We start from the raw sequence: 26,876 nt of genomic DNA on the forward strand, positions 1-26,876 counted from the left end.
GAGGACTCACCAGAGACAGAGTGGGGAACAAAACAGGCAGACTGACTGAAATACACTGCTGAAGGGAGCAGTGGGCGAGACAGGAAAGGTCTGCTGTGCCATATAGGTTTCTCCCTGGCCGGCCAGGGATTGAACTTGTGCTGGAGAGGCTGTGGACTGCTTCATAGTGTGGTGCTTAAACCCCTGCACCACCAGGGAGGCCCAACACCACTTTTTATTACAATAATTAATTATAACATTTCTTTTAAAAAGAAATTGCTCTTGATCTTTTATTTATATTAAATCTTTTGATTTTTATGTATTCTTAAGATGAAGGCCCACTAAGATGTATTAATCTATTGCCTCTTAAAAAATTACCTCAAAACTCAGAGTCTTACAACAATAAGCAAGTATTACCTCATAACTTCTATGGGTCAGGAATTTAGAAGCAGCTTGACGGGATATTCTGGCTCAGGGTCTCTTGAGGTTATAGTCAAGATATTGGTTAGAGTTGTTGTTATATAGGCATTTAAAGGCTTCAATGAGTGTGGAGGATCCACTTCTGTGGTGGTTCACTCACTTGCTTGACAAGTTGGTGTTGCTGTTGGCAGGAGGCCAATTTTCAAATAAGCCTTTCCATGGGCTGCTTGAATGTCCTCTTAACATGGAGTGTGGCTTCCCCTGGACTGAGAGTTGAATAGAGACCAAGATCAAAACCACAATATTTTTAATGACTTAACCTCAAAAGTCTTCCACCATCATTTCTGCAATATCCTATTGGTTACAGAGGTCAGCTCTATTTAATGTGGAAAGGAAGTAATGTGGAAAGGAAGTACACAAAGCCTTTAATACCCAAAGGCAAGTATTACTGAGGATCATCCTAAAGACTGGCTGCCACTTAAGGTAACATTCAATCCTGTACATTATCCCTTGTCCAACCTTGCCTGAGATCCTGGCCCATTCATCTCTGCTCTCCTAATGTTCTAGTTCCTCTGAACTTTCAAAGAATGATCAGTAGACCCTCTCTTCTGGGCATTAAGTCATGCAGCATATTGTATTATTTACTGCTGAGAGTGGCAATAATTCTTCTGTTGTGGCCTTCATTAAACACTACAAGGCTAAAAGTATAGATGGTGCCCCAAAGTTCTTCAATAACAACATTTTAGGGGGCATTTCTTTAGATGTATTTTAAAGATTTATTTTTATTTATTTTTATTTTTTATTTTTTTTTTTTTAACTTTTTTTTTTTTTTTTATATAGAGGCATGTTTTCTTTCTTTCTTTCTTTATTTGTTTTGTTTTTGTTTATACATGCACTGGGTACAGTCAGAAGCGCGGGAGGGTGAGAGAATTCACCAGAGCCAGAGCGGAGAACAGAGCAGGCAGAAGGACCGAAGTACACTGCTGAGGGGAGCAGCGGGCGGCAGGAGAGGTCTGCGCGCCATGTGGGACCCTCCTCCGGTGGCCGGGGAGCAGCCGGGGATCGAACCGGCGCCGCAGAGGCCGCGGGCAGCTTTGCAACCCAGCGCTCAACCGCTGCGCCACCGGGGAGGCCCTATTTTTATTTATTTTTATTTATTTAAGAATTGGGGTATAGGCCAAAGGTGTCGGGAATGAGAGGATTCACCAGAGACAGAGTAGGGAGCAGAACAGGAGTATCTACTGAAATATACTTCTGAAGAGAGCAGTGGGAGAGATGGAGGGGTCTTCTTCACCATGTGGTTTAGCTCCCTGGCTGGGATTGAGCTCAGGCCTTAGTGGTGATAGGATGACAGGCTGAGACTTAATCCCTACACCACCAGGGAGACCCTAGATATATTTTAGATATCATGTGAGAGTTTCAGAATTCTAAACTTTCATAGGAATTTTCCTTGTCATCTTACAGGACAGATGTTTTCACAATTATCAATATTCAGTTATTTGTAACTTTTAAGTCCCATCAGGATCTGCCTCCTAGTACTCTTTAAACTACTGAAACTTAACATGTAATTTAATAATGAACAAAACCAAGTTAATTCTCATTTACAGATGACATGTGAACAGTTAGCAGGCATTACAACATCTACTTTTAAGTTATTTAAAGGTGTTTTAAGTCATTTACTTTTTTAAAAAAAAAGATTTATTTATGTATACAAGAGCTGGGGCACAGGCTAGAGACGCAGGGGGTAAGAGGACTCACCAGAGACAGAGTGGGGAACAGAACAGGCAGACTGACTGAAATACACTGCTGAGGGGAGCAGTGGGCAAGACAGGAGAGGTCTGCTGCTCCATGTGGGTTGCTCCCTGGTGGGCCAAGGATCAAACTCATGCTATAGAGGCTTCAGATTGTTCAAAGTGAGGTGATTAACCCCTTGGGCCACCAGGGAGGCCCTAAGTCATTTACTTTTAAGTCATTTAAAGGATCACTGATATAAAGGAGGTGCATAACTAAAACAAAGAGACACCCTATTAAATGGGAGAAAATATTTGCACAACATACATCCAACAAGGGGCTGATCTTGTATCTACAAAGAACTCATACAATTCAGCAAAAAGAAAACAAATAAGTCAATAAAAACCGGGTATTAGAGTTAAATAGGCACCTTTCGAAAGAAGACGTAGAGATGGCCAAGGGCACATGAAAAAATGCCCATTATTACTAATAATCAGGCAAATGCAAATAAAACCACAATGAGATACCACCTCACACCTGTGAGAATGGCACATATCAAAAAGACCTCCCTGAAATAGGGCCTCCCTGGTGGTGCAAGGGGTTGAGATGCAACCTATGCAGCTATACACAGACACTGCACCATGAGTTCAATCCCGGCCAGGAAGCTACCCACATGGTACAGCAGACCTCTCCTGATTCACCCACTGCTCCCCTCAGCAGTGTATTTCAGTCAGTTTGCCTGCTTCTGTTCCCCACTCTGTCTCTGGTGAATGCTCTCATCCCCACCGCTCTGGCCTATACCCCAGTTCTTGTGTGCATAAATAAATAAATCTTTAAAAAAAAAAGAAAAGAAAAATGGAGGGCCTCCCCAGTGGTGCAGCGGGTTGAGTGCTGCGCTGTGAAGCTGTCCGCAGCCTCTGCAGTGAGGGTTCAATTTCTGGCTGGCCAGGGAGAAACCCGCATGGCACGTCAGACCTCTTCTACCTCACCTGCTGCTCCCCTCAGCAGCGTCTTTGGTCCATCTGCCTGTTCTGCTCCCCGCTGTCTCTGGTGAATTCTCTCACCCTCCCGCACTTCTTACCTGTACTCCAGTTCTTGTATAAATAAATCAATCTTTAAAAAAAAAAAAAAGGAGCTGGAAATGCTTCTCTATCATCCCTCAAAATATTTGTCCTTGCTGATTGAAGTTGACTCTTAATAGCTTATGTGGATGAATACAAATATGCCTCACTGCCCTATGATTTTGTCTTTTTAAAGTTTGTTTCCTTGGGCCTTCCTGGTGGCACAAGGGGTTAGTCTCAGCACTATGAAGCTATTGGTAACCACTGCAGCATGAGTTCGCTCTCCGGCCAGGGAGCTAACCCACATGGCACAGCAGACTTCTCCTGTCTTGCCTGCTGCTCCCCTCAGCAGTGTATTTCAATAGCTCCACCTGTTCTGCTCCCCACTCTGTTTCTGGTGATCCTCTTACCCCCCACACCTCTGGCCTACACCCCAGCTCTTGTATATATAAATAAATAAAATAAATCTTAAAAAAAAGTTTATTTCCTTTATTTTGTTACATTCCACCCTACCTCAAATTCTTACTCACAGTCATATAGTTTGAGCAACATTTTCTCTGTAACCTCTCTCAAGTAGAATTATTCATTCCTGCCTTTTGCTCTGATTCCCCCTTAAATAGAAATCAATATTGTATTTATCATACTTTATTTTAATTATGTGTTTATGTGTTTGTTTCCTCCACTAGACATGAGATCTTTGGTACCAAGTCGATATATCTTTACATTTCCATTATCTGGCATAATACTCAATACATAGCTATAATATGCTGTATGAGCAAATTAATGTATGGGTGGTAAATACACATATAAGATATTACTGCATAAATTTAAAGGGTGTTTATTATATTTCAGGCATTGTCATAAGCACTTCTGTTAAGCCATTTAATCCTCCCCACTACCCTATGAATTAGAAATGAATAAATATGAAATCTGAATTCAAGTTAAATCAAAGGAGCAAGTCATTTTCTGTCTTCATGGTTTAAGAAGAACTCTTTAAAATCAGAAATAATTGTCATGTTTCTATTAAATAAGAAAGGTAATTTAGTAAAGATACATAAAAGATAAAGGAGGAGAGCACTACCTCAGGGTCCTTAACATCACAACTAAATGCTATTGCTCAATTGGATGATTGTGCTTCTGCTTACTGAAGCCCTTCCTGGGAGAAGCAGAATCTTGTGTCATCATTTTTAGCCTGAATCATAATAATTTCTTCCTGCCATAGAAATTTATTGTATTGATTTATACAAACACTTGTCAACAGAGACAAAGCCTATATTCATATAAAATGATAATGCTTAAATTTTGCCTAGACATAATCTTTAGTGTCCTGTGATACTCTCCATAATCTACAACCCCAAAATTCCCTCCATCTTCAATCTCTTTCCCCGGATATCTTAATGAGTCACTTAAATAAAGAGTGCTTAGGTATCACTATCTGAGGTAGAGCTATGGGAAAGAACTTCAGGGAGGGACTGACATGATCACGTGCAGAAAAGCACCGGGCATGTTCGAAGCTGGGAGAGTAGGCTAGTGACAGGAGAGTGGCTCAGCCAGGATTTGGCAGAGAATGGAGAGCCGCTGCAGGTTCTCAAATAGGAGCGGAACATATGATCCAAGGAGAGTTTTAAAAAGATGAATGTGAAATTGAGTTCAATATGGAGTGAAAGTGGAACATATCAGAGACTGGGATGTAGTAAGACCCTAAACTGATATTAGTTACAAAACTCAAAGAAAAGTAATAATACCTTAAAGATTGTGGGAAGAGAAAGATTATGAGAGACAGGGTTCCTGATTGGATATGAAAAACAAGGGGTGGGGGGTAGAAGTGGTTCAGAAGATAACGGCACAGAATGACTAGAGCCCTCAGAAGAGAATCTGATTGGGATAGAAGTTTGATGGTATTGGGTATACAATATTAGGCAATCAGAAACAGGACTCTGAGAAAATCAAATATGGCCAAGGGTACAAATCCTGTGCAATACTGATTAAGTTTTTTTTCTGTAAGAGGAGAAGTAGCCACTCTCATATGCCACTATGGGACATGCACTGGGGCATCATTTTTTTGGATTGGAATTTGGAAATGCTTATCAACCTCTAGGATATGCATATCCTTTGAAGCATTCTCTGCAGAATTTATGTTATAGAGATATTCCACAATTGAGCAAGAATAAATTCAAGAAATTGTTTGGCTTATAATGGCAAAAATAAAAAAGGGTATCAACCTAATTGCTCATCATTGAATGGTACATTAATATAATTAAAGAGATGTACCATTTCATCATAATAACCCGGGATGTTTAAAAAAAAATGAATGTGGGAACTTCATCTCTTGGAATTCTAATTCTAATTAATTTTAATCCTAGTTACAAAGTTGGACCCAAACATATGAGTATTTTAATTGTTCCATAGGTGATGCTAATGAGCAGGCAGCATTCAGAACCATTGGCTCAGATTAATCTTGAAACTTTACTTGGAGACCTAAAAAACACCTGACTTCTGGAAATCAAAGCCTGCCTGTTTCTAGTATCACTGGTTTCTAAGATGATGGTAGACCAGCTTCATTCACAAAATTAGAGGCTACAGTAGAAACCTAATAAGCCCATAGCTGAGTTATCACCCCAGAATTCAGGTTAATGACTTTGGACCAGAAAACTTGTGTTGAAATTAATTTGATTACAGTTGGATGTGGGACAGTTTTTCAGAGGAGAAGAGCAGATTAATTGCCTGTGGGGATCTATATTACCTTTTAGAGTCTGTTCTCTATTACTCATGTGTCTCAAAGACTTTAAAAACAAGCAAATATTTTAGGAGCTTAATGCATGGGGTACCTGAGGCCCGAGAAGATTTTGGCTTTTATTCTTCAGTATGGTCCAGCTGCCAGGACTCCTGGCTTCCAAATTCCAATGATTTTCTTAGATTGTAAAGGACATCAGATTCCTTGCCCTGGCTCAGTCAGTAGTCAGGGAGATGTGGCTTGCTTAAATCATGTGCTCTCAGGGTCTTGCTCTCCTCAGATGAGGTATAGAGAACTAGCTGGTCTATCCAGGCCCCTCTTCAGCTTTACCAAGTGACACTAGGTGGCACTCATGTAGCTCCAATGGAGAATGGCTGGCCTAATTTGGCTGCCAGGCTCCTCCTGTCCCTTGAAAGATCCAAGGACATGCTAGGTGCAACTTGGAAAATAATGCAGTTTTAGGAGACTCTTGCGCCTTCTTTTATCAAGAAGAGCTTTTGTACCTGTGGATACCTGTTCTATTTTACCAGCTACTTTCATTAATTATGTTCTTCTGATTCCATATTTCTCTCCTTTTTATCATCTCAAATTTCAAAATACTCAATAAAAAAAGTTATTATCATGGTTTAGCAACATGTGTAACATTTTCCAGATATACATTCTTGTGTGACATAAAAGCATGTGGTATCACATTAGCAAGTTCTAAGCTCTCCATCATGTGCCATTCCATGAGTAATTTCTAGGACACAGTTAAGTCCCAACACTGAACTTTATTGTTATTTTTAGATTGAAATAATTGTTTTTATTGTGATTTTATGACTAGAAGTTACATGGGAAAAATAAAACATATACCAATAAAAAAGAAATTTTCTTAAATTACTAGAATAGGAGGGTGATGACAAAACTCTCCAGCACAGGTAGAATAAAATTTTGAACTTTGGAATAGAAGAGGACACTGTCCACAGTTCCGCGAAATATGGATTTGTTACCTGAATTTCTTTTATAATGAAACTGAAAAGAAACAAGAGGCAGATAATTGGAAAGCCCTCCCTTCCCCCCTTACTCAAAGAAAAAATATTTTAGAGCATTTTTTCATGTTGCTATTATAGATTATTAAGGAATCTTTTATTATAAAAAGGAATATTGTAGAAATTGGGAGCAACTGTGAAGAGGTAAAATTTACCACTTAGCAACATTCAGAAATAGCTTCTGGATTCAACACTAAACTTCAAGTGACCACTGAACAGGGTCAGCCAGACATGATTCTTGTTCAAAGCCTAGCTCCCCTCACCTTATTTGTCCTGATGTTTTCTGAAGGTTCATTCTGGTCTAGGTTCATTTCAAGAATTCAGTTTGGCTCAACCTAGTTTCAGAACTGACCTCAGAGATGGAGGAGTTGAGAGTCTCCATGATCAGGATATTATTCCAAAAGTGGTATTTTTTTCATTAACAAAATTTATTCAAGTTACTTTTCAGATGTCTTTCCTTCAGTCAAGGATCACAATAGTAGTGTACATAAATTTAGCAACAAATATACACTTGGAAGAACTGAATTTGAACTCTAACTCTGAGATCTTAGAAGAAATTGTAAAATTTCATATTGTTGATTTTGGGGAGAAAAGGTGGATTTCATTGGCTTCATCACCTGTCAATATTAAGAGGGCATTGGAATTGCATGGGCTTTCTGGATTGAAGTATAGTCATAACACCCAGACCTAGAGATAGGGTAAGGTGTGGTACTATGCTTAGGGTAAGGGAATGAATGTACACATTTGTAGAAAACTAGAAAGCTCTAAAGGCAGAATACTAATAAACAGCAGCGGAATTATAGACAAACTTTATTGCCATTTGTATATTTTTCTATAATTCTCAAGTTTCACATAATGATCATGAATTTGTTGTGTTTTATTATTTCAAAATTCAAAAGAAAAAATGAAGGAAAGAAGTAAGAAAATCATCAGGTTTCAACAAAGAAATCACTATTTGTAGATTACCTTGGTCATGATAAAAAATAGCTTTGTGACTTCAAAAGAAGACTGTACAACTCCTCTTGGATGTGACGATTACTCTGGTCTGATCAATGGCAAAGCAACATCCAAAAGACTTTTACTAACATTATTAAGGTTGTCCTAAAACAAATAAAAGGAACCCTGAAAATGAGTTATACATTTAATTTATTAAATAAAGATTTACTTATTTATGCATACAGGCCAGAGGTGTGGTGGGTGAGAGGATTTACCAGAGACAGAGTGGGGAACAGAGCAGGCAGATTGACTGAAATACACTGATGAGGGGAGTGGTGGGTGAGTCAAGAGAGGTCTGCTGCGCCATGTGGGTCACCTCCCTGGCCGGGAGGCACAAGGTGAACTTGTGCCGCAGTGGCTGCAGATAGCTTCATAGTGCTGAGGTTTAACCCCTTGAGCCACCGGGGAGGACACTTCCTTCTTAAATTTGAGCAATGAGCCTTACTGAAGAAATTCATGTAAATATACTAACTGGTAAGCTACACTTCTATGACAACCAATTTTATCAAGACATTTATGGTTACAATCATTTTAGTCAGTTCTTATTCTTTCTGTATTCCACCTATGTTGCTTCTAACTTGTAGGAGATAATTGACCTTTGTTGTATACTGTCTTGTACTTGTTTCTACTTTTCGCCCTCTAGTTTTTATATAGTAATCCCCAAGGACTGGGCTGTGGCTTCTACTACTCTGACTCCTGTTCAATACCCAGAACAGTGCCATGAACTTTTTTAGCACTGAGAAAATTGTAGAATGAGTAAATAATTGAATGGAAAATAACTAAATTTGTTATATGTCTATTACAAGCTAGGGAGAGCAATACATATTTTATGTTTTCATATCACTCTCATTTTGCAGATTTTAATATTCCCTTTTTATAGATGTATTTGCTGCTTATTTCTTGCCACTAAATGTAAGTTCCTTAAGGGCCAATATTGTGTCTGATTCATTTATGTAGCTTTCGAGCTTCACTTCTCAGGTAATACTTGATACAGATTATGCTCAACAAAAGTTAGATGAGGGGGCCTCCCTGGTGGCGCAAGGGGTTAAGTCTCAGCACTATGAAGCTATCTGCAGCCACTGCAGCATGAGTTCTATACCCGGCCAGGGAGCTGCCCACATGGCGCAGCAGACCTCTCCTGACTTGCCCACTGCTCCCCTTAGCGGTGTATTTCAGTTAGTCTGCCTGTTCTGTTCCCCACTCTGTCTCTGGTGAATCCTCTCACCCTCTGCACTTCTGGCCTATACCCCAGTTCTTGTATGCACAAATAAATAGAATTTTTAAAAAATAAAACCAAAAGTTAGATGAGGGATTAAATTAGTGACAGTCAACAAACGAGGGTCAGTGATAAGCTTCAAAACTATGTATTCAGCTCCAAAAGCTGTACGCTGTGTGCTCTGCGATATGGCTCTGTTTGTATCATGTTGTTAACTGCTCAAGGTCACATAATAATTTAATGATGAAATATGAATTAGAAGAAAATGACCCCATGCCATACTTCAATCAAAACAATGACAGAAATTATAGCTGTTAGTTGTTTTATTTACTTCTAAAGAATGTAACTAATATCATAGGAAGACTAATTAGCTAGTTTATGAATTCTCTATTTCTTTTTCAAACAACTGATTGTATTTATTTCTTTACCTGAGGTCATCCATGACTCTTTTTTTTTTGTTTTGTTTTGTTTATACATGCACTGGGTACAGTCAGAAGCGCGGGAGAGTGAGAGAATTCACCAGAGCCAGAGCAGGGAGCAGAGCAGGCAGAAGGACCAAAGTACACTGCTGAGGGGAGCAGCGGGCGGCAGGAGAGGTCTGCGCGCCATGTGGGACCCTCCTCTGGTGGCTGGGGAGCAGCCGGGGATCGAACCGGTGCCGCAGAGGCCACGGGCAGCTTCGCAACCCAGCGCTCAACCACTGCGCCACCGGGGAGGCCCCATCCATGACTCTTAATAAATAGTACCATGTTTGAGTATCATTGTAGAGCCATTTGAATTACGTAAGTCATTACTTCTTACCTTGAAAAAAAAAAGGTTAGCCATATTTGCATTTGCTAACACCAGTGACAAAATTATAAAACATGAATTAAACAAAATACCATTTAGCAGAAAATCATAATAATTAAGCTATTAATTAATTTTAATTAATTAATTTTCCTTTCTGCTTGAATTCGGCTTTTTGTCAACTGAAACCATTTGAAAGTATAAATGATGTAACTAGCACCAGAAAGATGCTTCTAGACAGCTCATGGGTCCCAACAGTATGCAAATCATTGAACCATATGTTAAAAATTGAACAGAAGAGCTGAGATTCTAAAATTTCCATTCCCACCACTGTTTATAATGGAACCAAACAACTGTGAATGCATTTAAATTAATGAAGCCTTCATTCATAAAGCATTTTATGAATCTTTTAGTGTAAATGCCCACTTTTAAATCTTGTGATTGCAAGAAGAAAATGTTTTCCTAAACAATTTGGACTGTTTCATAATAATTCTAATGGCTTTCCTATTTATGTACCTTTCAAAAAGTAACCACAGTATTGCCAAGGAGAAGTAAACAAATGTCTTTTTGAAATAGATGGGTATTAACCAAGTGGAAGCATATATTGAAAGTTTCTGCTAAAGCAATGAAACTGAAATAGCCTGTAAAATGAGGGACTTGAATTAAATGATCTTTAAGGTTGTTTTCAGTCATGGGGAAAACCTCTATGACTCTAACCCTGAAAAAGTATAGCCAATGCTAAAACCTGAATACAATTTACAACTCTATTATCCATAAATTCTTGTCCAGTAATATAAGTCAGGTCTGGAGAGAAATAAGTAATGCTAGGTGAATTCATCCATTTGTTTTCATTAACTCATGACTCCATCTACATATTTAATAAAATGGTCATAATCTAAAAGAGCATCTAGTTAGAGGCATTTTCAGAAATGTTTTACTTTTTTTTTTTTTTTTTTTTTGCAAAGGTGGTAACAAAATTTCAAAACCCAGGTTTATATTCCAGTTACAATTTTGTGCCATATTTATATGAAAAAAAGTGCTGCTACTACAGCATCTCTTCTGATCATAATAGTTCTTACATTCATATCATTGTTACAGTTTCCCACACTTCCTCATCAGCTCTTCTAAACTTTCTTATCACCCATTAAGTACCTATCTCCTTGTCTTCTCATACTCCAATGTTGATTCCCTCAGTGCCCCTAAGGAGAGAGAATGAGGCATTCTCAGTCAGAGATGAGCAAACTGAAGCCCAGGGAAATGCTGAAACTAGCTACTGGGTCATTATGCCTTAGACTCAATTAAGATTGTGTCTTTAAAGTTAATTTTTGAATGAAAAGGAATCTTTTGGGTAATGAAAATGGCTGAAACCATTAGGAAAATTGATAATTGCTGGATCCATTTTAAAACCATTCACTCACCCACAAGGATCCCCAAAAACTTCTAAACAGAATGTAATGTCTCTTCACGTGTACCCTTCTTGCTATAATGTAGACAGATCACTCTAATGGGTTTGTATTTGCTACCCTAACTGTGTAACATGTATGGAGAAATGTAGTACCTGGCATATAGTAGGAGCCAAACAAATATTTATGGAATTAATGAATAGATTTACAATTTTTAATAGGGCCTTATGTTTTATAAGCTATTCCTTTGGCACAGTTTTTTTGGAAAGCAATAATCAACAAATATCAAGAACCATAGGAATGTCTGTGTGATACTCTGATCTGAGAGTTCCACTCCGAAGAATTTTTCATAAAGAATAAATCCTATAGGGCCTCCCCGGTGGCGCAGTGGTTGAGTGCTGGGTTGCGAAGCTGCCCGCAGCCTCTGCAGTGCCAGTTCGATCCCCGGCTGCTCCCCGGCCACCAGAGGAGGGTCCCACATGGCGCGCAGACCTCTCCTGCCGCCCGCTGCTCCCCTCAGCAGTGTACTTTGGTCCTCCTGCCTGCTCTGCTCCCTGCTCTGGCTCTGGTGAATTCTCTCACTCTCCCGCGCTTCTGACTGTACCCAGTACTTGTATACATAAATAAAAAAATAAATAAAAATAAAATAAATCTAAAAAAAAAAAAAGAACAAATCCTATAGGAGTAACCTTGAAAATGATCTCAAGGTTATCAATCAGAGTCAAAATACTGAAACAATCTCTAAGTCTAAGTATCTGTGAATGATACTATTTCTGACAGAACAGAGATTTTCTTCCCTTCCACTTCCTTTACCCATTCTAAACACTGGGGAAGGCACTTGACCCAGAAAGACCAAACGGATTGCCTCATCTCAATGCTCACAGTGATTGTTTTAGGATGAACCAATGAAAGTCCTTTCCTAGTACTATTCCTTTAGGTTTAGTTAGGAAGATTTCCTCTTGGTTCTATGGTCAAGGGCTGGAAAAACATAACCCTAGTATTTTCTGCCACATGGAGAAAGCCTAACTGCAATGAGACTACATAAGGCCAATACAAAAGAAGAGACAAGATATAAAGAGAAACACAGACTCATCTGGTACATTCCTGAAAACATTGTTTGAGTCCTGCATCCAGTCTCATCAAACATCCTTTCCACACATGCTCATACCAGTTACACTAGCCATTAAGTCTCAGTTTTTCTTAAACTAGTTTAAGTTGGGTTTCTGTTGATTACTACATCCAAAGAAAGGAATGCTATATAGCCTTGAAACAGCAATTATTTGGAATCATGGGAATAAGTGGTCGAAACAAAAACAAAACAGTAGGTGTGTATGTATGAGTATTCAAGAAAAAAGGTAGAAGTGCTAATTGTGTTTACTTCTGAGTGGGAGTGGAGAGGTTTAGAAATTTTGCTTTATATACTTCCATTAATTGAAAGTATTTCAGAGAGCATATTTAATATTGCTATTGTCATTTAAAAAGAAGTGATACCCAAAAAGTGCATACCTTAGGATTACCATGATATAAATATATTTAGTCACCTAGAAAATGACATGGAAATGGTTTTATACGTGAGATTTTAGTTTATAAATTTTTTTTAAAAATATAAAATATTTTTATATAATCACTTTTTTTTTTAAAGATTTATTTACTTATACAAGAACTGGTGTACAGGCCAGATGCACGGGAGGGTGAGAGGATTCACCAGAGACAGAGCAGGGAACAGAACAGGCAGACTGACAAAATATACTGCGGAGAGGAGCTGTGGGCGAGACAGGAGAGGTCTGCTTTGCCATGTGGTATTCTCACTGGCCGGCCAGGATTGAACACGTGCTGCAGAGGCTGCAGACAGCTTCACAGTGTGGCGCTCAACCGCTTGCGCCACCAGGGAGCAGGGAGGCCCCATCACTTTACTTTTTTACTGACTTTTCAGTAAGAGACATTTTAAAGATTAAAATTATAAGCCCTGTCATGTGATAACTTTAAAGATTCAATCTAACAAAGAATGAGAGTAATCTCTTTTATGGGGAGTTTGTTTATAAATTATAAATCTAACAAAGAATGAGAGCAATCTCTTTTATGGGGAGTTTGTTTATAAATTATAATTCAATTTTCAAATTAACATCTTACTTGAACTTTAAGGTGCTTGTGAGTGCATTGAGTGCTAGGTGGTAGACTTTTCTGGCTATTTACTTTTCTCTCTGCCTCTCTTACCTCCTTTTAATGATCATCTGATTCCAAGTTAATTTACACTAAGATGATGGTTTATATTAAGACTGCACTAAATTGTAGAAAAAGTCATCTTTTCTTTTGGTGTATGTTAGTGTTAGCCCTGGTAGTTAATTCCATATAAGGTATTTTAGCTCTCTCCTACTCAAGTTTTCTCACATGAAAAATGAGAACTTTAGATATACAAATTTGTATATAAAATGTAGATTTTATCCAGAGATGTGACTGGCTGGTTTATTTGGTTTTGTTTAGGATAAAAATTTATTAGTGAGTGATTATAAATGGTCATCTATTTTGGTGCATTGAGAATAATAAACTTCATATATTCTGTATTTACATTTACTGAAAAAAGTGAAATATACTGTATTTTTCCTACCCACATATTGAGGTATATGAGATGTTGTTACAATTAATAACTTATGATTCTAAAGCACCACTTCCTACAAAGAGGGAAAAGAACAGTTAATATAAGACACAACATTTCCTCACCTACAATACAATAAAGCACTGTTTTAACTCTTGTCAGCAATGTGAAAAATAACTTGAATATTTTGAAAAAGTCATTTATTTTCTCTTTACCTCATTTTTTAAATTTATAAAATGGAGACATAATGACTTCCTTAGACAACCTGCTAGGATTTGTGTAGGAACTGAGATTATTATGTAATTTCAAATACTGTAAATCTTCAAATGCAGGTTGTTTAGAGATAGAAATACATATTAGAAGTATACAGCTTGATAAATTTTCACAAATTGTACATTCTCAGGTAGTAAACATGCAAGACAAGAAACATAATATTCCCATATCTCATAAACATCCTCCACACACCTTCAAGTCATTATTCACCTGCCAAAAGAATATTTGCTATCTTGATCTCTAATACTGTAGGTTTTGCCTGTCCTTGAACTTTACATTAACGAACTCATGGGGAATGTACTCTTTAATGCCATACATTTTTTCACTCAATGCTGTGTTTGTGAGATTTATCCATCTCATTATGTGCAGTCATGGATCATCCCTTATCCTTGCTGTTCAGAATGCAGTTTTATGAAAACACAAAAATGTATTAATTTCTCTGTTGTCTGGCATTTGGATAGTTTTGATTCGAGTTTAAGAATTGAAAAATGGGGCCTCTCTGGTAGCGCAAGGGAGTAGCCATTACAGCACGAGTCCGATCCCTGGCCAGGGAGGTGACCCACATGGTGCAGCAGGCCTCTCCTGACTCACCTGCTGCTCCCCTCAGCAGTGTATTTCAATCAGTCTGCCTGTTCTGTTCCTCACTCTGTCTCTGGTGAGTTCTTTCACCTCTCCCCATGACATCTCTGGCCTGTAACCCAGTTCTTGTATGCATAAATAAATAAATCTTTAAAAAAAAAAGAATTGAAGAATGAATATACGCATTCTGTTGGATAAATACCAAAAGGTGGGAATGTTTAGTCTATTTTGGTATATGCTACCAAATACTTGTTCAAAATAGTTAATCAAGCTAACTCTCCCACTAGTAATATACGAGACAGTTGATTGCTACATAAACTTGCCCAAACTCAGTATTTCCTTTGTTGAAATTTAACGTAATGTAATTTCATATGCCATAAATCTTCAAATGCTGGTTGTTTCCAAATTTTATTTTACTAGTTTATTTGTCTTGTTCCAAAGTAATTTAAGGTGACTTAAAGGTAATACTATAAATGCCACTTCACTATTTAGCTTCTCTTCAGACTAATACTGCCCTCTGGGGCAGCCTTAATTAAAATATGCCTTTGTTAGTCCAAATAAAATTAAGCCCAATAGCCAAACTAAATTAAAATGTCCTAATTTTACTTGAGTGTTCTCAGAAATGCTAATTACATTCTTTGTTCTATAAACAATGAAACAAATCCCTCCTAACTCATAGAACCTGGAGTAGCTCAACAATACATTAGAGGCCAGGAAGATTTATCACACAGCAAATACACTCAACTGAAAATGTAGATCTAATTTCCTATGTAAAGTTAGTAGCCCAGACACAAATTCATCCTAGTTCTTTTATGCACTGCCTGACATCTCTACATCTGACTTTGTAGGCTACTTCGAGTAGTTCTACTACAGTTTCTTTTTGAGAATAAGAGAAATGTAGGATAGAGAAGAAAGTAAAAGCCTATACTTGGTGATATAGTTACTAATGGATCAAGCACAAATGTGAGTCTATTCCGTAATCTGACAAAAAATGCTCAAGTGCTGAGAATTCCAATGGCCAATTTTTTCTTTAGTGGACGTTTAGTGGATTTTCTCTTTATTCTCCCATCTGTGCAAAAATAAAAGACCAACAATTTAGCAGATTGGCACAGAGCATACTAATGAATGTCAAACTTCAAGGTCCCACACCAAGAGATTTTGATTCATAAATTCTGGTTTAGGACCAAGGAATCTACATTTAATAATCAACACAGTTGATTCTGATAGGGTGTTTCTTGAACTTCATTGTGAGAAAACACATTTATCACATTTATCACAGGTTCCCATTGAACAACCACACAAATAATCAACGCAACTGAGAGGATGCAAATCTCTGCCTGGCTCCTGTCTTCATATAGATAGTCATTACCTGCCCTCACATCAGCAGCAATTTCTTCTTGTTCCTTTTAATTATGATTTTATTTTTTTAGAGAAGTTTTAGATTTACAGAAAATTAATGTGTAAAGTACAGAGAGTTCCCATAGACTCATTAAAAATCCCCTGTGTTCCATCCTGTGCTCCTCCCCTCTCTCAAAGCCCTGGAAACCACTGGTCTTTTTACTGTCTGCATTGGGTGTTGTCAATGATTGGATTTTAGTCATTCTAAGAGGTATGGAGTGGAATGTCATTGTAATAATTCCCTAATGACAGATGATGTTGAGCATTCCTTCATATGCTTATTTGCCATCTCTATGTATAATTGCTGATATTATCTTACTCACAATCTATCTCTATTTGTCTGAAGTCTCTGACTTCTTTCTAATCCCAGTGGCTTTAGGCTCTCCTCAATAGACATCCTGTTCCTTATGTCCTCTTCATTCCTAAACTTCATTGGAACTAATGTCCTGGAATTTTCAAACAATGTATCAGTTCCTCTAGAGGGTTTGACTTGGGCTGCTGACAGAGAAATCTTTATTAATTCTTTGAAAATGATATTATCCAAGAGACACAAGGGAAATGATTGATGAGAAGAGGAGGTGCTATTATAAAAGTGGCCCCAGGACATTAGGTTTATCACAGAATCCTTTTCCATGAGTCAGTTAATCTTATCCATTTTGGTTTCAGGGGGTTATTTGACCCCATGGAATTGGGAGTCCTTTCCCACTTTTGCCAAACTGCCAAAGCCAATGAATATTCAAGTGAAACTTTACCCAAATTTGGGGCTCTGCTGACCACAAAGGACCTTCTGCCTGAGTTATTGCTCCTGAAGCTTTCACACAACTCTCTCTGGAGAGCACAAAATGAAGGCCAAATTTCTTGGATAAGCTACAGTGAGTTTTCCAAGGATGTGGTTTATCCCAGAAAATACACAGCTAATTGAAAAGAGATGAGGAAGAAGGCAACTGCCTTGAGAATTGCATATTGTATATTCTAGAGGTCAAGAATTGACCTCATTCCATGTGGAAAACTCTTACTGGTGTGAACCAAAGAAGTCTGCATGAGGCTACATGCTATCTAAAAGCCCTGATGATGCTATTTTATGTTTTAGGCAGAAAGAGGCCAAAGACCAAAATCATGAAATATAGACTCTGTCTTTGCAACGACTGGGAGACTGATGATATTTGAGCTGACTGGAAGGAGCTTGAAGTCAGAAACTCCTACTTTGTATTGGTGCTAGTCTTGATCCTAGGATTTAACCATTATTTTCAGTTTAAAAGAGGTCAAAGTCTATATATTTTAATATATTCATATAGAAGCAGAGAATTTTTCCAGTCTTTGAGTCTCTAGAAGCCCATAAATCACATTAAAAGAGGCCCAGATTATCTGTCTTCCTTCTTCTTAATGCCTCTGCAAGATCATGCATTACCTCATAGGGTTGGTATGTGACAGATTCTATTTTGGGCCTTCCGAAGATTCTTTCATTTAGCTTTTTCTTGAGAACCAGAGTTCAGAAAAATCTGTGCCACTGGACGTTGCCCCCAGTTCACTGAATCTTGCAGTCCTAGTTTCAAAGAGATCAGTGTCTTCTTAAGGCCATGTGGAGACTCCAGTGTATTCCCATGAGAATGCATTCCTTGTGCTAAGATGTTATCTCCAGAGCATCTTAGACAGAGTTCTGTTCGGTGATGTAGTGACATAAGATGTCTGTGGCTAAAGAACTTTTTGAGTGGTTAAATAATAGAACTGTTTTAGTGAACCCAATAAGCCCTACTTAAAATTCCCCATTGATACGGAGACTATTCATTTCTAATGAAACTAGCAAAGCAGGAACCTCACACAATTATGCTGTCCTAACATGTTGGAAGATGCTGCAGCCAGAAGCTACAGCTATCATCACACCATCTTCTTTTCTTATATTTGGCTTGTTCAAATGCTTAGCAAACATGTAAAAGCTACTTGGAAAGTCTTTGGGTATCTGCAATTTTAAATTCCAAGCATGGCACACTAACCCTGAGATTTTCTTTTGTTTTGTGGTAAAATATATAATACAAAATTGATCTTTTTATTTTTAACCATTTTAAAATATCCATTACATTAAGAGCATGTGGCATTAAGTATGTTTCCATTGTTATTCAACCATCACCACCATCCATTGCGATAACCTTTCATCTTCCCAAAATGAAACTCAGTAACAATTAAATAACTTTCATTCTTCTCTCCCACCACCCCTGGCAATTATCATTCTTTCAGACTCTCTGAATTGGCAATTCCAGGTATCTCATGCAAGTATATTTGAATATCTGTCCTTTTGTGTCTACTTATTTCACATAGCATAATGTCTTAAAGATTCTATACATGACCTAGCATGTGTTGGAATTTCATTCATTTTTAAACCTGAGTAATGACATTTTTTTTAAAGATTTATTTATTTATGCATACAAGAGCTGGGGTACAGGCCAGAGATGCGGGGGTTGAGAAGATTCACCAGAGACAGAGTGGGGAACAGAACAGGCAGATTGACCAAAGTACACTGCTGAGAGGAGCAGCAGGAGAGTCAGGTGATGTCTGCTGTGCCATGTGGGTTGCTCCCTGGCTGGCCAGGGATTGAACTCGTGCTGCAGAGGCTGTCGATTGCTTCATAGTGTGGTGCTTAACCCGTGCGCCACCAGGGAGGCCCATGACATGTTTTCTTAATCCATTTATCATTCATTAATCACTTGCATTGCTTCCACCTTTTGGCTTTTGTACATGATTTTGCTATGAACATGGATGTACAAGTTTTCAAGTTCCTGCTTTCACTTCCTTGGTATATACCCAGAGGTGGAATTGTTGGATGACATTGTCATTCTATTTTAACTTTTTGAGAGATCACTATTCCACTTTCCAGACCAGCTGCACCATTTTTACATTCCTGCCAAGAATGGGTTCCATTTTCTTTACAAACTGCCAACACTTGTTATTTTCCATTTTGATGGGTATTTTTTGGATAACAGCTATCCTATAGGTGTGAAATGGCATCTCGTGGTTTTGATTTTAGTTTTCTAATGATTAGATATTGACCAGCTTTTCATTGCTTACTGATTATTTTCTTTGGACATGTCCTCAAGTCCTTTGCCCATTTTAAATTGGTTTGTTTGTTTTGCTGTTGTTGTATTACAGTGTTTTAAAAAACATATATGGACATTACTCCCTTATTAGATATATGATTTGCTAATATTTTCTCCCATTCTGGGTATTGCCTTCTTGCTCTGTTGATAGTCTTTTGATTGACAAAAGTTCCTAATTTTGAGGAAATCCAGTGTATCTACTTATCTTTTGTTGCCTGTATTTTTGGTGTTATATCCCAAAATCGACAAATCCAGTATCATGAAACTTGTCCTTGTTGTTTCTTATATGAGTTTTTATAGTTAGCCCAACATGTAGTTGTTCTCCTTTAAGTTCATTTTTTTATATGGTGAAGTTCATTTTTTTATATGTCCATTTCATTATTTGCATGTGGAGATCCAGTTTTCCCAGCACTACTGTGAAAAGACTATTCTTTAATGAATGAACTTGGCACTCTCTTGGAAATTATGAGAGGGTTTATTTCTGGGTTCTCCATCCTATTCCATTGGCCTATGTATCTATCTTTCTATCAGTAACTGCACTGTTTTAATTGCCATAGCATTTTAGTAAGCTTTAAAATCAGGAATGTGAAACCTACAACTTTGTTCTTTTTAAGATTGTTTTGACTATTCAGAGTCCCTTGAGACTTCTTATGCACCTTAGATGGGCTTTTCTATCTCTGTTAAAAATGTCATTGCATTTTGATGGGATCACATTACATCTTTACATCACTTTGGGATGGGATCACTTTACATCACTTTGGGGAGGACATCTTAATAATATTAAGCCTTCTAACCTATAAACATAGAATGAATTTTCATTATTGCTGTCTTCCAAAGTTTCTTTAAGCAACAGTTATAATTTTCTATGTGTGTGTCTTTCACCTTCTTGTTTAAGTTTATTCTGAAATATGTTATTCTCTTTGATGCTGTTGTAAATTGGCTTTCTTACCTCCTCTTGGATTGTTCATTGTGTGTAGAAAAAAACCTGATTTTTGTGTGTTGACTTTGTATCCTGAAGTTGACTGATGTCTCTTATTTGTTCTAACAGTCTGTGTAATCTTTTTCCCATATATAAGATCTTGTCATTTACAGACATAATTTTATTTCTTCCTTTCCAATTTGGATACCTTTTATTTCATTTTCTTTCCTAATTGCTCTGAATTGCACTTCTATTACTATGTTGAATGTAAGTATTTAAAGTGGGCAAGCCTTATCATATTTTTCATCTTAGAGGAAAAGTTTTCATTCTTTCACCTTTTAGTTTGATGTTAGCTATGATTGTTTTATATATGGCCTATGTTGAAGTAATTTATTTCTCTTCCTAGTTGGATGAATGTTTTTTATTGTGAAGGGAATAGAATTTTGTGAAATGCGTTTTTGAGATCACAGACCTGAGGTTTTGTAAGTGGGAAAATGACTCTGATTCTGAGCCCAAAAGATACTGGGAGAGGCTTTAACAATTAAGAAATTAGCTTTATGGGGCCTCCCTTGTGGCGCAAGGGGTTAACTCTCAGTACTATGAACTTGTCAGCAGCCACTGCAGCAGGAGTTTAATCCCCAGCCAGGGAGCTGACCCACCTGGTGCAGCAGACCTCTCCTGACTTGCCTGCTGCTCCCCTCAGCAGTGTATTTCGGTTGATCTGCCTGTTCTGCCCCCCACTCTGTCTCTGGTGACTCTTCTCACCCCCCCCACACCTCTGGCCTGTACCCCACTTCTTGTATGAATAAATCAATCTTTAAAAAAAAAAGAAATTAGCTCTATTTCCCAAAACTCTGTTCTATCTCATACTTCTTGGTGAAGGCAATCATGGTTGTCAATTTTAGCAGTCAGGTTTAGATATTTTGTATTCTTGAGCTGGCTTCTTTAGCACAGCAATGACTAACTATAGCATCCTATTCTTTCTTGCTAACAATTGAAGGAAAAAAAGTTTTGGGCATATAAATTATTTGTTAAGTGTTAAATTATCATACAGTAAAATTTATTTTCTCATTACAGTTCTATGAATAAACACATATATGGATTCATATAGCTACCACCACAATTGGATACAGAGCAGTTCTGTCACCCTAAAAAACTGCATGCTATTACTATTGGCATACCCCTCTACCTTGAATTCCCAGTAACTACTACTCTGCATTGCTATACTTTTGTCTTTTTGAGATGTCAAATAGTATATAGCATGTCTTTTCAGCAGAAACTTAAGTGTAATTGATAACTTTGCTAGCAACCCTTCTGAGCAACATTTTTCTTGTTCTGCAGAATTCTCCTAAAGATTCTCCTGTAGATTTGCATATTTTATCAGCCTCAGAGTATTAGCCTTTGAACGTCCACCAGCCTGCAGGAAAGAGTGTTAGTCAAACTATAAGGCTAATGGTTTAAGATTGGGATCAATCTTTTAGCCACTGGGTCACAAGAAATAAGAAGTAAGGTTACCAACTGTAGTACATGGTCATTCCACGGTCTGTTACCCATTATCATCCACACAGTGGATGGGACAGTGAGGAAGAAATGTATTAAGTGAAAAACTATAGGAATGCACAAGAGATGATTCCCCACAGTTTATAAAGCATTGTTGTTTTTTTTTTTTTGTATCCACTATAGTGGCTAGGGAGTTAATTTACTGGTCTGTTAGATGAAACACATCTAGTAGAGGAACAGGAAATACTCATATTTTATCTATTAGGATACTTTAACTGCAAGTAATAGACTGCTCAGTTAATGTGACCAAAATAATAAGGGGGTTCAATATCTCACACAGAAAGACCTATAGAGGTAAGTGGTCCTAGAGATGAATGAGCGGTCTCAATAATGCTATGAAGAATCAAGTTCCTTCCATCCTCCATTCCAATATCCTAAGTATGAAAACTTTTGGCCCTCAGATTTTTCACTTCTTGTTTGCAGGATGACCTCTACAGCTCAGACATCATGTCCTCATACAAGTGCATTGATATCTAGCCGACGGGGCAGGGTTATTGTCCCCTAACAAACTTTCTCTTATGTCCCATAGAACTGGGTCCCTTACCAATGTATCTAGCACTTTAATATTTTGTCACATGATACGGGCTTTGACTGGAGGGAAGAAGTGTAAGGGAAGTGACTGGTGGAAGGTAACAAATGCCTCCCCCCTCTTGTGATGACTAAATGCACGAATGTAGGTAAGGCAGGTCTAGGAAAACTGAACACATGAAGAGCTTCATCTTTCTGTCAGATTTCTCCCTTTGTTCCTTTAGGTTACCTTCCTCATTTCTCTGTTTTAGAAAGATAGAAATGTAAAAGCTTTGCTCACCTTCCCTAAACAAAGGCACTGCTTGTCAAAGGTATTTTTTTGAGTTTTGTTGCTCTAGTTTCCACCAAGGATTTCAGATCTCCCTGATCTTTCAAATAAGTTCCTGACTGGGGCTTCCCTGGTGGTGCAAGAGGTTAAGCACCACACTATGAAGCAATCCGCAGCCTCTGCAGCACGAGTTCGATCCCTGGCCGGTCAGGGAGCAACCCACATGGCACAGCAGACCTCTCCTGACTCTCCTGCTGCTCCCCTCAGCAGTGTACTTCGGTCAATCTGCCTCTTCTGTTCCCCACTCTGTCTCTGGTGAGTCCTCTCACCCCCCACATCTCTGGCCTGTAACCCAGCTCTTATATGCATAAATAAGTGAATCTTTAAAAAAAATAAAACAAATAAGTTCCTGACCTCAGACTGAGAAATACATATTTTATGGTCAGCTCATAGATGTTTATTACAAATAAGAAACTGAGGGATCTTTATAAACCAAAAGAAAAACAATCTAGAGTACACATTATTTTTACAATGTTACCCTGCACTAGAAATCATCTGTTTCATTGGAGTAAAGCTCTTTCCACACAGCAAAGAGTAAAAGGTGTCCCTGTGCTGATGGCTGGCTCTGTGAGTGCCACAAGCTGTTTTTTTGCCATCAGATCAATGTCTTAAGATTTTCCATTTCTATTATGGTGAAAATGAACAATAAAGCCTGGATCCTGCCTCTGGAAGCAGGTTATAGGCTCCACACTAACCAAAAGGGGAAGATTCATTATAAATCAATATTTTACTCCCCAGACTTTGAAGAGTTCCTACATTTGTCAGCAAGGCTCTGAATCATTTCATGGACCCCCAAAGAATTAGAATGGGGATATTGTACAATTCTGACCCTTTCCAGGAAAGTTTTTCTCCCACTAAGTAAGCTCTTTTGTTGCTCTTTGAATCATTGCAATCCAAACCTTGCAATTTCACCTTATTCTCTGCTAATCATTTTACCAGATAGTGATTTTAAGAGGACTGAGAATGTTAGGGTGGAGATTAAAAGGGACCATGGCTTACCCTAAAATGCATTCTACTAAGAAGTGCCCATAAAGTACTCGTATTGTAAACACGTAGAAACCTGGTTAGTAGCATTGACGATATCAAAGCATTGTGCCCTATTTATCAAACCAATGCTGATTTAGCAGTGGAATCATGTGCCAGCTCTGATGAGAAGGAACCCAAGGGGAGTGCCTGAGTGACTTCCTGGCTCCAAGAAGGGGGGATGGGCTTCCCTGTGTTGCACCAATTGGAGAAGCGAGGAGAGATCTACTCTGTGGTTCTATCATTATAAACATCCAGAATTGTTATCCAACATTTGTCAAAAATTGTCAAAAAATGTTGTCAGCCACAGGCCAAGGTGCTATGGGATTCTGTTGGACACACTGCAAAGGGAAACTACCAGCAGCTGCATGAAGCTGGTTTTCTTTTATTAGCATTTGTGTAATAAAGCTTGTACCATGAAATAAGCCAGATGAAAAACTAGTCTTTAGGACATTGACACAGTCTGGGAGAGATTATGTTGTCGTGTCAAGTCAGGAGATTTTTGTCAACTTGAACCACTTTCTGTACTCAACATGGAACCAGGTGCTCCGGGTCAAACAGGGAGTTAGAGGCCTGGTACTGCCCTATGGGAGCTTACTCTCTTTACTTTCAGGCTGGCCAGACTGACATTCAGAAAACCCAGAGAACCTTATGTAGGGTGACTATAGGATTCATGCTCAACTGTGCAGGGTAAGTGAGTAGGTTCTGAACCATACAAAGATCTGTTGAGATGCAAACCTTCAGAGCAGAGGCCCCAGGTGACTCTTTTCAGTATTCCTGACAATGTGAACTTGTCATACATGGTGGGAATTTAATCGCTCAATTTCAAATAAAGGCTAACTTTGCTTTTATTCACTTAAAACATACTTTTATACAACCATAAGTTCATCCCACCCAATTTTATTCCCGCCACTGCTGCTCACATACCTAGACTACCTAAATAAAAGCACCTCAAATACAGTTTCTAAACAGTCACATCACAGTCACACATTACACACACACACTCACAAATTCACTGATTTGCTTTGCTTCTTGATCTCTTGCTCCCTTTTTCTCCCTTCAGCATTGTTGCCAGGAGTTGGAGAAAGAGTCGAATAGCACCTGTTCACAAAAGGATAAAGAGTTAGAAAAGTGGAGGAAGAAGATAAGAATATAGTGATAGGGGAGGGAAGAGAGAGAATAGTAAAGAAAACCAGAAAAGTCAAGCTTCCTGCCATTGGAAGGGAGTTCATTGTGAATGATGATGCCCTTCCCCTAACAAGAGTATGGAGGATGGCTTCCAGATTTGATAGCAGGGTGCGGGCTCTGTAAAGATAAACTGCTTTGGGGATGCTGACTTGTGCGGAAGCAGGGAAAAGGAACTACACACCTCTGTTATATGATACATTCTGGTTACTTATTTTTCTTGAATAATTTCGTTTCTTGTAGATGGACTTTTTTGGTTTTTTTTTAAAGATTTGATGTGCGGGAGGGTGAGAGGATTCACTGGAGACAGAGCAGGGAACAGAACAGGCAGACAGGAGAGGCCTACTTTGCCATGTGGGCTTCTCGCCCACCAGCCGGGATTGAACCCTCACTGCAAAGGCTCAGACAACTTCACAGTGCAGCGCTCAACCACCTGTGCCACCAGGGAAGCCCTGGACATATGTTTTGTATAGGGCCTTTCCACTGAACTAGCTATAGCACAGAGTGAAATGAGGAGTTAAAAAAAAAACTTCGTTTTTTCAAGTTTTGGCCACTTGGTGAATGCAGATGCCTTGTAATGATTATATTTATGTGTCAACTTAACTCTGCCCAGATATTTGGTCAAATTTTATTCTGGATGTTTCTTTAAGGCTGTTTTGGAATAAGATTTACATTTGAATTGGTAGAATAAATAAAGCAAATTACCCTATATAATGTGTGTGTGTGTGTGCACGCGTGCGCGCGCGTGTGTGTGTGTGTGTGTGTGTGTGTGTGTGTGGGTGGGTGGGTGGGTGGGAGAGGTCTCATCCAATAAGTTGAAAGCCTGAATAGAACAAAAGACTAACCTCCTAACACACAAACTTCAGGCTTCTTTGGCAGCATCTACTCTTCTTTGTTTTCTAGCACACTGCTTTTGGGCTTGAACCGCAGCTCTTTCCTGAAACTCCAGCCTGCCAGTCTCCCTCATCAGATTTTACATTTGTCAATCATGTGAATCAGTTCCTTAAAATAAACCTCTTTATACTCTCTCTCTCCCCCCCACCCCCTCTCTCTCTCTGTCTCTCTAAGGTTGAGATGTACCAAATGTGTTCATGCCTTTTTCTAAGTGGCACCGTAACTGAGGAGTGTGGACTAAAGATATTGAAGTCAGTGATCTAGTCCAATGTGTGGCTTTATTCTTCCCTAGCCCACTGCTCTGGATAGGTCACATAAAGAAATAATTGCTCAGATGGTCCTTCCCTGGTGGCGCAGCGGTTGAGCGCTGGGTTGCAAGGCTACTTGCAAGGCTGCAGCGCCAGTTTGTTGCCCGGCCACCTGGCAAGGGTCCACAAAAAAAAAAAAAAAAAGAAATAATTGCTCAGATGACTAACGTATTGCCCAAACTTGTATGCTGGTTATCTATTATTATTATAACAAATTACCACACAGTGCTTAAAAACAAACAAACAAACAAACTTATTCTCTTACAGTTCTGGAGGTGAGAAGTCTCAAAATCAAGGCATTTGGATGCTTCAAGGAAGAATCTATTTCTTGATTTTTTCCTCCTGGTTTCAGAGGGTACCAGGATTCTTGGATCATGGCCTCTTCTTTGTATCAGACCAACCTCTTGCTGCCATTGCCACATTTCTTGCTACTCATTTGTTCTTCTGCTCTCTCTTTAAAAAAAAAAAAAACCCTTAGAATTGCATTGGGCCCACTCAAATAATACAGAAATGATCTCCTTAATGTAATCATAGCATACATATCCTTATCAATATTCTTAATCACATCTGCAAAATCTCTTTCGATATATAAGGTAACATAACCCAGTTTTGGGGTTACGATGTAGGTATTTTGGGGATGGGATGTATTCTTCTTATCACACTTGGTTATCAGAGGCCACTGGTTACAGATGGAAATTAAGATAGGGTAGAGACAGAAGAGTTGGTACTTGAAATCACTTTGTTTTTTAGGACTATTTAGGGAATGTAGACGTTCCAACAAAGAAATGTTTGTTGGCATATCCTAAATACATTATACTGAACCAATTTTGTAGGTTGAAATGATG

At 38.5% G+C, this 26,876-nt stretch overlaps 1 long non-coding RNA gene across 2 annotated transcripts; it reads right to left on the reverse strand.

Moving 5' to 3' along the window:
* Positions 1–402: 402 nt before the first annotated feature.
* On the reverse strand, positions 403–26,484 carry LOC119257579 (uncharacterized). Of its 2 annotated transcripts, XR_005128069.2 has the most exons (4): positions 26,297–26,484; positions 24,653–24,745; positions 7,920–8,054; positions 403–665 (listed from the first exon to the last, which is right to left on the reverse strand). It is a non-coding gene; the product is annotated as an uncharacterized LOC119257579 (long non-coding RNA). The 2 variants fall into 2 exon arrangements; XR_005128068.2 differs by lacking the exon at positions 24,653–24,745.
* Between the last annotated feature and the right edge of the window lie 392 nt (positions 26,485–26,876).

This window comes from Talpa occidentalis, unplaced genomic scaffold (genome assembly GCF_014898055.3).
Source record: "Talpa occidentalis isolate TD23 unplaced genomic scaffold, MPIMG_talOcc4v2.1 talOcc4.4, whole genome shotgun sequence".
Lineage (NCBI taxonomy): Eukaryota > Metazoa > Chordata > Mammalia > Eulipotyphla > Talpidae > Talpa > Talpa occidentalis.